We start from the raw sequence: 16,000 nt of genomic DNA on the forward strand, positions 1-16,000 counted from the left end.
AACAGAGCAACTGCTGTATATGCAACTTATATGGAATTAAAAATGGAAAACCCTACAGTGATAAAATTCAGAATAAAGACAGAAGAGTATGATGGGGACTGTGGCAGGGGAGGACTCACCAGAAGGAAATAAAAAAAAAAGGGGGGTGACGGGCAGGTCACAGCTCACCACTTTCTAATTTTAGCTCACTGCTAGGGGATTGTGAGGAAAAGAACATGGTGGGTAATTATCCTTGGAGATTGTGAAAAGCACAGCGATAAGCTGTGCTGTGAACCACACCAAGGACTGGTCCCTTCCAAGATACATTATCAAGAGAGAGCATCATATAATATAAAATATACCAATCCCATTAAACAACCAACTCTCAACATACAAACAAAAGACAGAATGTAAAACACACACACACACACACACACACACACACACACACACCCCAGAAACAAGAGTTAAGAACTACAGAAGGCAAGACAGGATCTTAAGGAGAACTGTCGAAGTTCCAAGACTCCAGACTTGTGGGATAATATTTTTTTTCTTCATTATAAACTACTTAGCACACAAGGCATGAAGACATAAGTATGTGTACTTTTTTAAGCCCAACAAGTTGATAATTGAAAAGCTGATATAAAACATATACTATTCTAAATTATAAACTAATATAAATACAAATTATAAAAATATACCAAGGTATCATACCTCAGATAAATATAGAATAATGATCAGTTTACATCAGTGAATAATCTTAATTCATTGATTTTCCTATTTTTTTTAAATTCTTGTGAGAATTTCAAACAATATATTTTCATCAGATACATTCATTTCCACTCTCCCAGCTCCTCCCAGATCCACCCTCCCTTTCCTACTCACCCAACTGTGTGTTCCCCATCCCTTTTTAAAACCTACTGAGTCTAGTTTGTGCTGCCAATATACTCTTGAGTGTGTTCTTCCACTGGATAGTGGTCAATTGACCAGGGACTACACTAGTAAAGAAAATTGACTCTTCCTCCCTCATGAGCTATTAGTTGTCAATAGCTCTTCACTTAGGGGGTGAGACTTAATGCCCACCTCCCCTCTCTCTGCTGGGAGTTTTGTTTTATTAGAACTTGTGTACGCTGTTATAATCCCTGTGAGTCCAACCCCCCACCCCTATCCCAATAAGATGCAGGTTATTGCCTATTCAAAAATTCAGTCCTACAGAAAGTAGTAGAAATCAAACCAACCTGTGAAGACCAGCTTTTTCTTCTTATGGTTTGGCTCTAATTGATTTAAAGTCTCAGAAAAAAAAATAGACTTATCCACTAATCTATAGCACCAAATCTGAAATCAATTTTAATGAGATTTCAAAGTCATTATATTTGCCTTCAGGATGGTGATGTTTTAATCAAGTAAGTATACTTGGTAATTCTTCAAGAAAAGAACTTGCTGGATCCGTGTGATGTGATGTCTGACTTTTGCAGATAACACACAGTTGTAATATCCATGCTGCTGTCAGTGATAAGGCAATGCTTGAGCACCGAAGGATTGGCAAAGCTTCCATCATTTTGAAAATTATAGTCCCAAAAGGACAGTCTGGTAAAAATTCATCAACCTTTTTATTATGTAGATTACTAATATGAGTCATTACATCCCAAAACAGCAGAACTAATGGAAATATAGAATAACTTAAACTCTCGGACACTTTAGTGAGCTAGCTGACCATGAGGTAAGAACATACCCTGGCAAGTATGTACTGTTTTCTCAGAGTAAACGGAGATTATTTTTTTTTTATTTGAGCAAAAACTACTTGAAGTTCAAAACCAGTCAGATACTGAGAGCCTCAGCTGGTAAATGTGAAGAGAATGAGAGACTGCAGGGTGCTCAGCTCTAATGGAACATATTCATATTTACATTTATTTGTATATATTTATCACCTTTCCTGCAAAGCTTAGGGAACTTCATGGAAGAGGAGGTAAAAGATCATACGAGCCAGAGGTGGAGAATTACTTTAAAGAAACAACATATTTCAGACATAGTAAGGTGGTTACACACATGAACTAACAGCTATTGTAAGAGTGTACACACAGGACCTGTGCACTCTGCAGACACACAAAATCAAAGCATAGAGGAGAGAAGGTGAACCTGAAATCCTACCATTTGATGAGGAGCCATTGGCATTTGAGAGCTGTAGGAAGAGGGAGTGTTAGTTTTTTATTAATGATGTGATGATCCCTGATAAGTTGACTAAGGCCTTTGCCCTGGCCCCCAAGATGAGCTGGGTAACACAAACTGAACTTGATGGGGGAAAAGGAATCTCAAGATTGGAAGGAAATGTTGGGAGGTTGGTTATGGGAAGAACTATGGGGAAAATTGTGAGTATGCCAAGTATGTACAAGATTCTCAAAGAATTAATAAGAATATGGTTAAAACTGGCTGGTACTGAACTAGCCTCCCAAAAAGTTGTAGAGAACAGTGTGGAGGATTGTGATATGTGAAGACTAAATCAATCTTCAAAAATGTCTTGGGTGAAGAGAAAACGGGGTAGGTGGGAATGGGTCTGGTGGAGGGGCATATACTTGGAGCCAGGGGGTGGAAGGAGGGGTTGGGGGTTTTTGGAGAGGGAAGAAACCAGGAAAAGCTTTAGCATTTGAAAGTGAATGAAGAATATATTCAAGAAAATAACTTTTTATAAAAAAAAAAAAGAAACCAGGAAGAACCATTTTCTCTTCGGCAACTGAGCAGGCAGGTCCAGCCAGGAGCACAGGGAGCACAGGTGTGGCAGAGCAGCTGGAACAGGGTCCATCAGGCTCCACCTGCACCCAGGAGCTGGTCAGAGCCACAGCACTCTGTGCCAGGGGAGAGTGAGTCACCCAGGGGTAATGAGACAGGCGTGCAGGCCTACAGGAGGGACAAACACCAACCAGAGACAGCAAGACCAACTAACACCAGAGATAACCAGATGGCAAAAGCAAACTCAGGAGTGTTACCAACAGAAATCAAGGCAACATGGCACCATCTGAACCCAATTCTCCCACAACAGCAAGTCCTAGATACTCCTACACACCAGAAAAGCAAGATTTGGATTTAAAATCACAGCTCATGATGCTGATAGAAGGCTTCAAGAAGGACATAAATAACTCCCTGAAAGAAATACAGGAGGGATAAATATAGTACAAATAGCCATCTTGCCAAAAGCAGTATACAGATTCAGTGCAATCCCCATCAAAATTCCAACTCAATTCTTCATAGAGTTAGAAAAATTCTCAAATTAATCTGGAATAACAAAAATCCCAGGATAGCTAAAACTATTCTTACCAGTAAATGAACTTCTGGGGGAATCAGTATCCTAGACCTCAAGCAGTACTACAGAGCAATAGTGTTAAAAACTGCATGGTATTGGTACAGTGACAGACGGGTAGATCAATGGAATATAATTGAAAACCCAGAAATGAACCCACACACCTATGGTCACTTAAATCTTTGACAAAGGAGCTAAAACCATCCAGTGGAAAAAAGATAGCCTTTTCAACAAATGGTGCTGGTTCAACTGGAGGTCAGCATGCAGAAGAATGCAAATTGATCCATTCTTATCTCCTTGTACAAAGCTCAAGACCAAGTGGATCAAGGACCTCTACATAAAACCAGATACATTGAAACAAATAGAAAAGAAAGTGGGGAAGAGCCTTGAGCACATGGGCACAGGGGAAAATTTCCTGAACAGAACACCAATAGCTTATGCTCTAAGACCAAGAATTGAAAAATAGGACCTCATAAAATTGCAACTTTTCTGTAAGGCAAAGGACATTGTCAATTGGACAAAATGGCAACCAACAATTTGGGAAAAGATCTTTACCAACCTTACATCCGACAAGGGTTAATATCCAATAGGTACAAAGAACTCAAGAAGTTAGACTCCAGAGAGCCAAATAACCCTATTAAAAATGGGGTAAAGAGCTAAAGAATTTTCACCTGAGGAATATCAAATGGCTGAGAAGCACCTAAAGAAATGTTCAACATCCTTAGTCATCAAAGAAATGCAAATGAAAACAACCCTGATATTTTTTACCTCACACCAGTCAGAATGGCTAAGATCAAAAACTCAGGAGACAGCAGATGCTATTGAGGATGTGGAGAAAGAGGAACACTCCTCCACTGTTGGTGGGATTGCAAGCTGGCACAAGGATTCTGGAAATCAGTCTTGCAGTTCTTCAGAAAACTGGGCATGACACTACAGGAGGACCCTGTTATACCACTCCTGGCCATATACTCAGAGGATTCCTCAGCATGTAATAAGGACACATGCTCCACTATGTTCATAGCAGCCCTATTTATAATAGCCAGAAGCTGGAAAGAACCCAGATGTCCCTCAATGCAGGAATGGATACAGAAAATGTGGCATTTTTACACAGTGAAATACTACTCAGCTATTAAAAACAATGAATTCATGAAATTATTAGGCAAATAGGTAGAACTGGAAAATATCATCCTAAGTGAGGTAACCCAATCACAAAAGAACACACATGGTATGCACTCACTGATAAGTGGATATTAGCCCAGAAGTTCAGAATACCCAAGACACAATTCATACATCAAATGATGCCCAAGAAGAAGGAAGAACAAAGTATGGAGACTCTGGTCCTTCTTCGAAAGGGGAACAAAATACCCACAGAAGAAGATACAGAGACAAAGTGTGGAGCAGAGACTGAGGAAAAGACCATCCAGAGACTACCCCACCTAGTGATCCACCCCATATAAAACCCAGTTACAAAACCCAGACACTATTATTGATGCCCACAAGTACTTGCTGACTGGAGCTGGATTTAGCGGTCACCTGGGAGGCTCTGCTAGTGCATGACAATTACATAGGGGACACTCAGCCAGTCACTGAACTGAGCACAGGGTTCCCAGTGGGGAAGCTAGAGAAAGGGCCCAAGAAGTTAAAGGGGTTTGCAGTGCCATCTGAGCAACAATGATATGAGCCAACCAGTACTCCCAGAGCTCCCAGGGACAAAGAAATCAACCAGACAGTATATGTGGTGTTACCAATGGGTCCAGATGCATAGGCAGCAGAGGATTGCCTTCTAGGACATCAAAGGGAGAAGAGGCCCCTGGTTCTGTAAAGGCTCAATGCTGCAGTATAGGGGAATACCAGGACAGGGAAGCTGGAAGGGGTTAATTGGGGAACAAGGGGAGGGGAGATGGGTTATGGAACTTTTGGGGGGGACCAGGAAAGGGGAAATCATTTGAAATGTAAATAAAGAATACATATATATATATATATATATATATATATATATATATACACATACATATATATATATATAATAAAAAAGAAATATAGGAGAACACAGGTAAACAGGTAGAAGCCCTTAAAGAATTACAGGAAAGCACAACAAAACAGGTGAAGGAATTGAACGAAACTATCCAGGATCTAAAAATGTAGGTAGAAACAATAAAGAAATCACAAAGTGACATAGAAAACCTAGAAATAAGTCAGGAGTGATGGATGCAAGCATCAACAACAGAATACAAGAGATAGAAGAGAGATGCAGAAGATACCATAGAAAGCACTGACAACAGCCAAAGAAAATGCAAAATGCTCCTGACCCAGAACATTCAGGAAATCCAGGACACAATGAGAAGACCAAACCTAAGGATTATAGGTATAGAAGTGAGTGAAGATTGCCAACTTAAAGGGCCATAAACGTCTTCAAAATTATAGAAGAAAACTTCCCTAACCTGAAGAAAGAGATGCCCATTAACATACAAGAAGCCTACAGAACTCCAAATAAATTGGACCAGAGAAGAAATTCCTCCCGTCACATAATTAAAAAACCAAATGCACTAAACAAAGAATATTATAAGCAGTAAGGGAAAAAGGTCAAGTAACATATAAAGACAGACCTATCAGAATTACACCAGAGACTATGAAAAGCCAGAAGATCCTGGGCAGAAGTCATACAGACCCTAAGGGAACACAAATGCCAACCCAGTCTACTATACCCAGCAAAACTCTCAATTACCATAGCTGGAAAAACTAAGGTATTCCATGACAAAAACAAATTTTCACAATATCTTTCTACAAATTCAACACTTCAAAGGATAATGAATGGAAGACACCAACAAGAGGAGGGAAACTACACACTAGAAAAAGCAAGAAATTAATCTTTTAACAAACCAAAAAGAAGAGAGTCACACAAACATAACTCCACCTCTAATAACAAAAATAACAGGGAGCAACAATCACTTTTCCTTAGTATCTCTTAATATCAATGGACTTCATTCTCCAATAAAAGGCATAGACTAACAGATTGAATACATAAACAGGACCCAATATTATTCTGCATACAGAAAATCAATACAGATACTATCTCAGAGTAAAAGGCTGGAAAATAATTTTCCAAGCAAATGTTCCCAAGAAACAAGATGGTGTAGCCATTCTAATATAGGATAAAATCAACTTTCAACCTAAAGTAATAAAAAAGATAAGGAAGGACCCTTCATATTCATCAAAGGATACATCTACCAAGATGAACTCTCAATTCTGAACATATATGCTCTAAATACAAGGGCATCCACACTCATTAAAGAAACTTTACTTAAGCTAAAAGCACACATTGCACCCCACACAATAACAGTAGGAGGCTTAAACAGCAAACACTCTAAGATATAAGAAGATTAAAATAATTCCATGCACCCTATTAGATCAACACGGACTAAGACTGGTCTTCAATATCAACAAAAACAACAGAAAGCCCACATACACATGGAAACTGAAGAACATTCTACTCAATGATAACTTGGTCAAGGAAGAAATAAAGAAACTAAAGACTTTTTAGAATTTAATGAAAAAAAAAGACACAACATACCCAAACTTATGGTACACAATGAAAGCAGTGCTAAGAGGAAAACTCATAGCCCTGAGTGCCTCCAAAAAGAAAATGGAGAGAGCTTACACTAGGAGCTTAACAGCACAGCTGAAGGCTCTAGAACAAAAAGAAGCGAATATACCCAAGAGGAATAGACAGCAGGAAATAATCAAATTCCGGGCTGAAGTCAGCCAAGTAGAAACAAAAAGAACTATACAAAGAATCAACCAAACCAGGAGCTGGATCTTTGAAAAAAAATCAACAAGATAGATAAACCCTTAGCCAAATTAACCAGAGGGCACGGAGACAGTATCTAAATCAGCAAAATCAGAAATGAAAAGGGAGACACAACAGATACTGAGGAAGTCCAACAAGTCATCAGATCCTACTACAAAAGCCTATACTCAACAAAAAATGGAAAATCTAGATGAAATGGACAATTTTCTAGACAGATACCAGGTACCAAAGTTAAATCAGAATCAGATAAATGATCTAAACAATACCATAACCCCTAAAGAAATAGAAGCAGTAATTAATAGTCTCCCAACCAAAAAAAGCCCAGGACCAGATGGGTTCAATGCAGAGTTCTGAATCAGACCTTCAAAGAAAACCTAATAACAATACTTTTCAAACTATTCCACAAAATAGAAATAGATAGAACACTACCCAATTTGTTTTATGAGCCACAATTACTGTGATACCTAAACCACACAAAGGCCAACCAAAGAAAGAGAACTTTAGACCAATTTCCCTTATGAATATCGATGCAAAAATACTCAATAAAATTCTTGCCAACTGAATCCAAGAACACATCAAAAAGATCATCCACCATGATGAATACGCTTTATCCCCGGGATGCAGAGTTGGTTCAATAGACAGAAATACATCAATGTAATCCACTATATAAACATAGCCAAAGAAAAAATCATGATCATTTCATTAGATGCTGAGAAAGCATTTGACAAAATCCAATACCTCTTCATGATAAAAGTCTTGGAATTCAAGGTGCATACCTAAACATAGTAAAAGCAATATACAGCAAACCAGGAGCCAACATCAAACTAAATGGAGAGAAACTTGAAGCAATCCCACTGAAATCAGGGACTAGATAAGTCTGTCCTCTCTCTCCCTACCAGTTCAATATAGTACTTGAAGTCCTAGCCAGAGCAATTAGATAACAAAAGGAGGTCAAAGGGATTCAAATTGTAAAAGAAGAAGTCAAACTATCAATATTTGCAGATGATATGATTATATACTTAAGTGACCTCAAATATTCCACCAGAGAACTCCTAAACCTCATAACTTCAGCAAAGTGGCTGGATATAAAATTAACTCAAACAAATAAGTAGCCTATACTCAAAGGAGAAACAGGCTGAGAAGAAAATGAAAGAAATGACACCCTTCATAATAGTCACAAATAATATAAAATACCTTGGTGTGACTCTAACCAAGTGAGTGATAGGTCTGTACGACAAGAACTTCAAGTCTCTAAAGAAAGAAATTGAAGATCTCAGAAGATCGAAAGATCTCCCATGCTCACGGATTGGCAGGGTTAATATAGTAAAAATGGCCATCTTGCCTAAAGCAATCTACAGATTCAATTCAATCCCCATCAAAATTTGGGTGGATCAAAATAACTAACAGAATGAGCATAGGGTCCCCAAAGGGAGCAGCTAGACAAAGGACCCAAAGAGCTGAAGAGGTTTGCAGCCCTGCAGGAGGAACAATAATATGAACCAGCTCCAGTACCTCCAGAGCTCCCAGGGACTAAACCACCAACCAAAGAGTACACATGGAGGGACCCATGGCCCCAGCTACATATGTAGCAGAAGATGGCCATTTCAGACATCAATGAGAGGAGAGGCCATTGGTCCTGTGAAGGCTCAATTCCTCAGAATAGGGGAATGCCAGTCAGGAAATTGGGGTTGGGGTAAGCAGGGGGTAGGGGATGGGATAGGGTGGTTTTCAGAGGGGTAACCTGGAAATAGGATACCATCTGAAATGCAAATAAAGCAAATATCTATGAATAAAAAGAAAACAGGAAGAAGCAGTTTTTACTTCTCTTGGCTCACTCTAAGTAGAACCGTATACATTAAAGACTATTGACCTTTAGTAATCTATTTATTCAACAAACAGTATTCAAAATTTGGGTACTCACAGGTATAAGGATAATGCTAGACCCTTATCTTTACCATGCACAGAAGTAAGTTCAAAATAGATTAAAGATCTCAAACTAAGATCTAAAACCCTCAACCAGAGAGAGAGAGAGAGAGAGAGAGAGAGAGAGAGAGAGAGAGAGAGAGAGAACCGAGCTACAAAGGAAGCAGGCACAGATCTTTTTTTTAATGAAAGTGTAAACAAACACGATTGATTGTAATATAAAATGACGAGTGTACTTTAACGCTGGAGTTTTTTGTACTTTTTTTTTTTTAGATACTTTCTTATTTACATTTCAAATGTAACCCTTTTCTGGTTTCCTGTCTGCAAACACCCTTTCCTATGCCCCCTCCCCGTGCTCACCAGCCCACCTACTCCTGCTTCCCTGTCCTGGCATTCCCCTATACTTTTCTTTGGCATGAGACTGCCCCACCTGGGGATCCATTCCATATACCAAACTCAGACACTATTGTGCATGCCAACAAGAGCTTGCTGACAGGAGCCTGATATAGCTGTCTCCTGAGAAGCCCTGCCAGTGCCTGACAAAAACAGAAGTGGATGCTTATGGCCCCCATCATTGGACTGAGCACAGGGTCCCCAATGGAGGAGCTAGAAAAAGGACCCAAGGAGCTGTCAGCCCCATAGAAGGAACAATATGAACCAACTAGTACCCCAGAGCTCCCAGGGAGTAAACTACCAACTGTAGAGTTCACATGGAGGGACCCATATGTAGCAGAGGATGGCCTTGTTGGACAGCAAAGGGAGGAGAGGACCTTGGTCCTGAGAAGGCACAGATCTTCTTATTAGGATCTCATTTGTTCCAGAAATAAGGACAGAATTTGACAAGTGGGACCTCATGAAATTGAAAAGCTTCATACAGCAAAGAAACCTGCAAGCTGAGTGAAGACTTATCTATAGAATTGGAGAAATTCTTTGCCAGCTATAATGAGTGCTAGTGTCTAGAATATATAAAGAACTAAAACAAAAACTAAACACCAAGAAAATAAAAAGCCACTGAAAAAACAGGCTATAGAAGTAAACAGATTTCCCAAAGCAGGAAAGTGTTTAACATCCTTATCATCAGGGAAATGCAAAGTAAAAGCTTAGCTGATATTCACCTTAACATAGTCAAAATGGCTATTATCAAAACATAGGAATGAATGAATGAAGGAAGGAACAAACAAAACAAAACAAAACAAAAACAACAAAAAATGAAGGGCTTGAGCTCTTTATATATTTTGGATATTAGCCCTCCATCAGATGTAGGTTAGTGATTTTTTTCCCCATTCTGTAGGCTGTTGTTTTGTCCTACTGACAGTGTCCTTTGCCTTGCAGAAGCATTTCCATTTCCATTCAATCCCATTTATTCATTGTTGATTTTAGTGCCTGAGCTATTGGTATTCAGCTTCGAAAGTTGTTTTGTGTGCCAGCGCATTCATGGCTATTTCCCACTCTCTTCTATCAGATTTAGTATATTCGGTTTTATGTTGAGGTGTTTGATCCATTTGGACTTGGGTTTTTGGAAGGGTGGGTGATAGATATGGATCAATTTGCATTCTTCTACATACAGATATCCAGTTAGACCAGCAACATTTGTTGAAGATACTTTCTTTCTTTCCACTGTATAATTTTGGCTTCTTTGTCATAAAACCAAGTGTCCAAGGAGTGTGGAATTACTTCTTTATTTATATTTAAAATATATACAAAACTCAAGAAACTAGACATCAACAAACCAAATAATCAAATTTATAAATGGAGTTCAGAGCTGAACAGAATTCTCTACATAGGAATCTCTAATGGCTGAGCACTTATATAACTGTTCAATCCTTAGCCATCAGGGAAATACAAATTAAACCAATTCTGAGATGCTATCACACATCCACCAGAATGGCTAAGATGAAAAGCTCAAGTGACAGCTCATGCTGCTGAGGATGTGGGGAAGGGGAGCACTTCTCCACTGCATGTGAGAGTACAAACTTGTACAGTCAGTTTGGAAATCAATTTGGTGGTTTCTCAGAAAATTGAGAACAGATCTACCTCAAGACTCAGCTGCACTACTCCTGTACATATGCACACAGGGTACTCCACCACAACACAGGGACACTTGCTCTACTAAGTTCACAGCAACTTTATTTGTAATAGACAGAAAATGGAAACAACTCAAATGTTCCTCAGTGAAGAATGGATAGAGAAAATGTAGTTCATTTACACAGTGGAATACTATTCAACTATCAAAAACAAGGACATCATGAACTTTTCAGGCAAATGGATGGAACTAGAAAGTATCATCCTAAGTGAGGTAACCCACACTCAAAGAGACAAACACGGTATGTATTCACTTATAAGTTGATATTAGCTGTAAACTAAGGATAACCATGCTCTAGCCCACAGAACCAAGGAAGCTAAGTAACAAGGAGGGATCTATCTCACTGAGAAATAGACTAGACATTGTGGATGAATTGGGGTAGTGAAGGGACTGGGTGTGGGGTAGGGTGAGGGGATGGGAACAGGAGGGATCAGGTGGGGTGAGGAGAGGGGGGAAGAGTATCAGGAGAGAAAAATGGAATGAATGATGTGGGCCATCTCTGGGATGAACTAGAAACCTAGGGCAATGGAAACTCCCAGGAATCTGTGCAGGTGACCCTAGCTAAGACTCCTACAATGGGGGATATGGAACCTGAACTGGGTATCTCCTGTAACCAGGCAAGATTTCCAATGGAGGGATTTGGACATTAACCCAGCCACAGAACCTTCAACCTACAATTTGTCCTGTCTACAAGATGTACAGGGACAGACGCCTAACATAAACATTATCAGAGAGGTTTCACCCAGCAACTGATGGAAACTTATGCAGACACCAGTCTAACATTTGAATGGGCTTGTGGAATCCTTTGGAAGAGAGGAGAAATGATTGTAGGATCCAGAGGAGTCAAGGACACCACAAAAATCTCCACAGAATCAGCTAACCAGGACCCACAGGGGTCCACAGAGCCTGAACTGCCACCCAGGGAGCATGTATGGGACTCTGCTCGTGTAACCGCCGTGCACAGCTTGGTCTTTGTGTGGGACCGCTGCCTTTTGGACCCCTTTCCCCTACTAGGCTGCCTGATCAACCTTACTGGGAGAAGGTGTGCCTAGTCTTACTGACTTCGCTGCCAAGGCTGGTTGATATCCATCGGCGGTGTCCCCTTTTCTGAAGAGAGAGAGGGGAGAAGTACATGACGGGGCGGGCAGACAGGAGGGAGGGGAGGACAGGAGGAGGGGAAGCATTGGTCCGGATGTAAAGTAAGAAAGTAAATAAATAAGTAAAAGAAAAACAATGAGCAAAATCACTTGCTATTGTCAAACTGTTAAAAAAATAAAATAACAAGAGTATGTCTTAGAACAACAATAACAAAACCAAAGGGCAACAAATATTGACAAGGATATGGGGAAAGAGGAGCCCATATACACTGTTGGTAGACAGGTAAACTGTTCAGTCATTAGGGGAGTTAGTGTGGACATGCCTCAAAAAAGAACTGCCATATTACATAGCCAGTCACCTCTGGGTTTCAGCCAAAGGACGCTAGAGCTGGCTGCAACGTCATTTCCACATCTGTGTTTTGTTTTGTTTTTACATTTATTATTATTTTTGTAAGACAGCCCCTCTAATTTTATTTTTATTTTTAATTTTTTTTAGAAACTTTATTTACATTTCAAATGTTATCCCCTTTCCTGGTTTCCCCTCTAACCCCCCGCCCCCCCCATCCCATGCCCTTTCCCCTGCTCACCAACCCACCCACTCCTGCTTCCCTGTTCTGGTATTCCCCTATACTGGGGCATCGAGCCTTCTCAGGACCAAGGGCCTCTCCTCACTTTTCTCATCAATTATGGAAACACAAAATAAACAGAGACACAGTGAAATTAACAGAAGTATTGGACCAAATAGATTTAGCAGATATCTATGGAACATTTCATCCTAAATCAAAAGAATATACCTGCTTCTCAGCACCTCATGGTACCTTTTCCAAAATTGACTATAAAATTGGTCACAAGACAGACCATGTCCGTGTTCTTTGAATGTCCATTCATGACAGCAGGAAGCAGAGCTTGCCTAGGTGTTCCTCAGCTGACACATGGGTGATGAAGAGGAGCACGTACATATAATAGGTTTTCATTTAGTTTTAAGGAAATATGGAATTATGACAATTACAGGTAATAGATAGAACTGGGCAAGAACTAAGCTGAGAGAGAGGTAACCCAGGCCCTGACAGACAGATGCTGCACAGTCCCTTGTACATGTGGATCCTGGCTATAAGGTCTTCATATGTTGAATCAGGAGTACCAGTAGTGACCAGGAAGACAGAAAGGATGACTGGGGGTTAGGGGCAGAGAAATAATTTAGTCGGAAATGTCGTCCTTACTTTTACGTACATTTTAATGTTGTCAATGAGTGACAGAATTTTTAAAAGGTTACAAGGATTAAGCCCAGGGGCCCTGTGTCTATTAAGTACAGCTTTACTCCTGACAGGTACTTCAGGCCCAGAGTGTCCTTACTACTTGAGAACCACAGCAATGGGGCATCATATTAAAGACACATATTCCCATTGATGCCATTATTTTCATTTCTTTTGAAAGCCCCTATTTTCTTTCTTTCCTTTTTAAAGCATGTTCCTTTATTGAAAAAGGAAGTAAAAACATTTTATGATAAAATTGAAGATTTACATGGAAAATATTTCTGATAAAATAGAAGAGATATATAGAAAACCACATTAAAATGGACAATTTTCATGGAAAATTAAAAAGTAAAATGGTAGACATAAAAACATTGCTAAATTAATTGAAAAAGGAAGTAGAAACATTTTATGATAGAATTGAAGATTTACATATGCATTATTTTATGATATTCTTCAATTTTAACATGTTTTTCTATATATTTCTTCTATTTTATCAGAAATGTCTTCCATGTAAATCTCTGATTTTATCACAAAATGTTTTTAATTCCACTTTCAATTAATTTAGAAAGGATTTTTATGTATACCATTTTATCTGTATAATTTTCCATGAAATAGCCAATGTTAACATGCTTTTCTATATGTTTCTTCAATTTTATCAGGAATATTTTCATGCAAACCTTCAATTTTACCTAAAAATATTTATAATTCCACTTCCAATCAACTTAGAATTATTTTTATGCCTTCCACTTTATCTGTATAATTTCCATGATAATCTTCAATGTTAACATGTTTTTCTATGTATCTCTTCAATTTTATCAGAAATACTTTCCATGTAAATCTTCAACTTTATCAGAAAATGTTTATAATCCCACTTTCAATCGACTTAGGAATACTTTTATGCCTACTATTATTATATCTATATAAAGTTTTCTATGAAAATCTTCAGCTTTAATGTTTGTCTACATTTTTGTACAATTTTATCAGAAGTTCCTATTTTCCAAAACTAATGGCATGACTAGTAAATTTTATAATGTAGTTTTTATATTTTAAGAATTAAATAGGTTTATATTTCTCTATGCTAAGATCTTTCAAGACCCTTCCTACAGCGTGCTGAAGTTCCTGTCTGTTACTAGTGTCTAGAGTCACTTCCCAGTGCCTTCCCTGTTCCTATCAACTATAATACAACTTTAATTTTTTTATTCGATATATTGTTTATTTACATTTCAAATGAAAAAAATATGGAACGCTTCACGAATTTGCGTGTCATCCTTGCGCAGGGGCCATGCTAATCTTCTCTGTATCGTTCCAATTTTAGTATATGTGCTGCTGAAGCGAGCACAACATTAATTTTTAATGCTCCCTTGTTTATAAAACATTTGAGTATTATTGGCATAAAAGTTCCATTTTTCCTTTATCAAATCTTTTTTTAACACCTGTGTAACTTTTATGAATAAAACCCCTATGTTTAGAAGCATTCTTTATATAAATGACTCATTGTTTCTGATTGAATCTGGGAGCCACGCCATTTTTTTTTTGTTCATACTGTTGCTGAAGGATACACAGACAACAAAACTTAAAGAATACATTTTGTTGAAACTGGCTTTAGTGCTACTTTCTCTTTTAATAGGCCTCTCAGTAAAAAGAACTATTTCTATCACAGGGAAATAATTTTATGGATTCATATACTATTCAGATTTATCTATTTTTATTTTTTTATTAAAAAGTAGTAAAAAGAAGAAATAGGGCACTGCTTTATTATTTTGATTGTTAATATCTCATCTCATTTAAAAAGAAACAAACAGAGAACACCTCACATCTCTCTTTTGTTCCTTGAAACAAATGACAGATGGACACTATGCACAACACAACCAGGCAGGGCTCTGAGACTGGGCAGGATGCAGCTCTGCCCCCCATGGTCTCTCACATGGAAGACCCTACATCCTGAACTCCCAAGGTGTTAATAACACCTCATTGAGATATGTGCTTGTTGGATAACGCTTCTTCAGGGCCATCCATGTCTTTTTAATTGTTCAGGCCGTCCCTGCTGCATATCAGGGGTTGGGAGCCTCACATATACTGTGTTTCAGTTCATGTGAACTGCAGCTATGGAAGATGAGCCCCTGTAGGGTGTGATTTCCAAATGCCTGATAGAACATGGAGAACTGTGTACAGGGATAAGTTAACACTTAACTGTCTGCACATCTCAGATATGAGGACTAGATGATAATGATAGTGCCGCTGAGTGTGCAGTCTCTCTGCGGGCACAGCCGATGGGCATTCTGCACCCTTCTTGATGTTCTATAGGTGTCCTCTCCAAGAGAGGCAGTACAAGAACTGAGAACACTGAGATACAGTTCACTTGAAAAGAACAAGCTAACAGCCTATTGGGCAGACATTAGCAAGGGAGATGGGCAGAAAGCTCCCTTAGAGCACTTGATTAGAGCAAGATAAATCACAGTTGATTTTTCCTTGACATGCAAGTTGTGAAGTTTGCCAGCAAAGAGAAAATACAGAGACGTTAAAAGAAATCTGCATCTGTAGTTGAAGTATAATGTTGTTTGGAAG

At 38.8% G+C, this 16,000-nt stretch overlaps 1 protein-coding gene and 1 non-coding gene across 4 annotated transcripts in view; both read right to left on the bottom strand.

The window, feature by feature from the left end:
• The window catches only part of Fam172a (family with sequence similarity 172 member A), a 482,169-nt gene that overhangs the window by 24,614 nt on the left and 441,555 nt on the right, over positions 1–16,000 (bottom strand). The gene's annotated exons all lie outside the window — the stretch shown is intronic.
• Positions 14,668–14,774, bottom strand: LOC127667188 (U6 spliceosomal RNA). Its single transcript, XR_007973828.1, has one exon. It is a non-coding gene; the product is annotated as a U6 spliceosomal RNA (small nuclear RNA).

The sequence above is a fragment of the Apodemus sylvaticus genome, chromosome 16 (genome assembly GCF_947179515.1).
Source record: "Apodemus sylvaticus chromosome 16, mApoSyl1.1, whole genome shotgun sequence".
In the NCBI taxonomy this organism is placed as follows: domain Eukaryota; kingdom Metazoa; phylum Chordata; class Mammalia; order Rodentia; family Muridae; genus Apodemus; species Apodemus sylvaticus.